The sequence below is a fragment of the Magnolia sinica genome, chromosome 18 (assembly GCF_029962835.1).
Source record: "Magnolia sinica isolate HGM2019 chromosome 18, MsV1, whole genome shotgun sequence".
In the NCBI taxonomy this organism is placed as follows: domain Eukaryota; kingdom Viridiplantae; phylum Streptophyta; class Magnoliopsida; order Magnoliales; family Magnoliaceae; genus Magnolia; species Magnolia sinica.
Genome location: NC_080590.1, coordinates 25,045,019 through 25,048,440, shown reverse-complemented (window position 1 = coordinate 25,048,440; position 3,422 = coordinate 25,045,019).

Below are 3,422 nucleotides of genomic sequence, written 5' to 3'. Positions count from 1 at the left end.
AAACCCATGCCTTTAAAGAAAAAACATTCGTATTAATCGAGCTCTAATTAAAAACAAACTTAAATACTCCGATTTACACTAATCTGCGTAACCTGTTGGTCGAACCAAATGAGACCTTTGGTAATAGGACATTTAGTTGGACCGAAACAAACCAACTCACACATATCTATCGAACCAAAAACATGCAAATCTTCACGGCATGCAAATTGATATTCACCCACTAATTCAATTAGATCGAGGTGATACCGGTTGAACCGACAATCCCCTTCGTTGCACTCGTAGATTGGCGGAATCGAAGCCTTCCTGCATAAGTGTATATGTCATATATAAATATAGTTAAAATGGAAATCTTTAATTAAATTAATTAAAAATTTTATATGCACAAACAATAGTGGAAAGGTGCGCTTTGTCTCTCTTAAATTCTTCATTTTATCCGTCTCTACTAAAATTGCCACCTACTCAATTCCATCGATAGGGAGATCACCATCTCTAATTTTTAAACCACCTCAAAAAGTCTTTTTTCTTTTTCTTTTTTCTTTTTTTTTGGAAGAAAACAAGAAAAATTTGCTTGTTTTTTTACCCGAAAAATGAGTTCAGTTTTTTTTTTTTTTTCACCGTTCTTCCAAATATATAGAGATTTAAACGGTTAATCAATCATACACCTTTTTTGTTGGAAAAAATGAGCTTAGCTAACTGTATGTATTGGCAATATGCTGTATAGAGGCTTCATATATACAAGCTCAGGATTCTCAGTTTCATCAAAAGTGAGGCCCATGGCTTCATGATCCAGGCATTTGATATGGATGAAGATCCTCGAGATAGAATATTGACCTTTCTGGGTTGAGTTGAACTGCAAACTCTTGCTTTATTTTCCTTCTTAGATGACTATTTTATTTATTTATTATTATTATTTTTATTTTTTTTTTGTGTCAAAACCTTCACTTTTCATTCTTAGATGACTATTTGCTGGGCCAGATTAATACTTTTCCAATAGGAGAATTTTGGTTCATGGAGCCAGAGCCACTCATATCAATTTTTTTAGATCGCCATAAATTGCTCACTTTTATAGACTTAAAGCACATGCATGGATATCCATGATAATAGGGTGCACCATATCAATGGCTTGGATCATAGGAACGTAGGCTCGACTTGTGTAAATTGAAAGCCGGAATCATGATGGCCATGATGGACCATTTGATAATTCCTCGAGAATATATAAGGCTGATTGTAGCCACCTCCCCTCACGTGTATCACAATGATGCATGTTTTTTCTTTACTTTGGATTGTTACAAATATTCAGTCTTATGGAAACAAAGATAATAGATTCAAGCAAAGTAACTACAATCGCACAAACAAACCCAATAAAAAGGTGATCCAAAATTTACATGAAAAAACTTTTGTGGGAAAAAAACATGACACAAAGCCACGAATAATATATTATGAAAGAAAGATCATAAGAGATGATAGATTTTTCCAATTCGAACAACCTTTGAATCTTCTTTGAAATCATAACTATGCCCTTAAACCCTTTAGAATACCTTAGAAAGTCCTAATAGTTGCTTAATCTTTGCCCTAATTCTGATTATGCTATATACCATTCAACTAAAATAAGAAACACATCGTGCACTTGCATAAAATTATGTGCGCCTTCAATGGTGATGATACTGAGTAACAACTTCTAAAACCGTCAAGAAATTAAATATTTTTTTTTTCAAATTTTCTTGATGGGATTGAGCAGTTTGCCAATAACATCAACCCACCTGTACATATAAATTTAAGACATTCGGCCGTAACAAGTACCTCTCATTTGTTTCAAAGATCTACAATACAAGCAAACATGATCTACTAGTGAACCTCCATATCTGTCTCGTGCACAAACTAATTGCAGATTTGTAGACCAACCATAGTGCGTGTATGTCATCTAACCCATTCGGTGTGATCACCTTACTGCAAAAATAGGACACCTCAAAATTGAGGCTGATCTAACCATCAGGTGGCCTACATATGAATTTAGAGGTTTTTGGGTGGTCGTTCATTGTCATAGACCTTGTGACCTACCTAATGATTGGATTAGCATAATTTTTTGGGAGTCTGATTTTACTGTAGAGAGACCTTATTCAATGGGATGGATGCTATTTATACAAAGCAGTGGGCCTCACACGAGGCAAAGTGGACTCCTCTTTCTCGCCGCGGAGTTACCTAAAATAAAATAAAAAAAAAGACAGGGAGGTTAGTATAATTGTCGTATGAATGAGGGGGGGGGGGGGGGGGGCCGTTAAACCTAATTAATATTTTGCTTGAGAGAGTACGGTTGTCCATCCTCACAAATCCGACGTACCTTACTGTCTATATTTTTATTTTTGCTTCATTTTTATTTTTATTTTTATTTTTACTCCAAAAGGTATATATTTTTTGTGAACATGGGAGTCTATATTATAGGGAATTTCAGGAAAAGAAAAATGCTGACCTGAACAATACCAACCATCCGATCAGTGACCATCTTGGTAATGGTTACCAGTAACAAGAGTCAATGGTCTAAATTCAATGGGCAAAAGCAAATGATTGGGACAGTCCTTTTTGCTGCAATTTTGGATCTACTCCATGGATTAAAGTGGCTGACGGATTTTTTACCTGTACAGATCGATATGTCCATGTATGCCACCTGTAAAGTAGTTGTGAATAAATATGAACCACCATACTTTTCCAGTACAATTGCTTGGACTTGATATCTAGGCCCACGTTATTTATAGAGCATCCATATCTTTGTACTTTTAGTAATGAAATAGTAGAATTGTAGCCACGATTGCCAAAAGTAAAAAGGGTGAGTTGCATGCATGGCTGGGTACAAAACAGGGGCCCTAACAAGGTAGGTTGGCTGATCAGTCGTTGATGTCCTATTTATGGTATTTATGGGGGATTGATGGAGTACATGTTCCATTCACAAGCAACAAATCAGGGCAGCTGGTGTGAGAGTAGTTTGGTGGGCCACGGGCTCAAATATCAAGTCAATCTATGACTTGGGTGGGCCACACCACATACAGACAACACAAACAGAAATTGAAAGGGGTTACCATCTCATTAAAACATTCACAATTATTCATTGTGGCCCACCGAGATGTGGTTCACAAATCCATACCATCCATTGTATGTCCCACTTGGATGAGGGGTCGGACGAAGTTTTAGCTGCATCCAAAACTCAGGTGCACCCCACCAAGTACTTTTATATTTTTTTTAGGCATGTATTCCCATGGTTTTAGATGGTATGGCCCACCTGAGTTCAGTATATGGATGATTTTTAGGCTATCCCATAACCTAAAGGAGACCCATCAAATGCACAGTATTGATGTTCGACATGCATCACAGTGGAGCCTACATTGCTCGACCTCATGGGAAGTTCCTGTGAGGTCGAGCTGTGTGGGCCC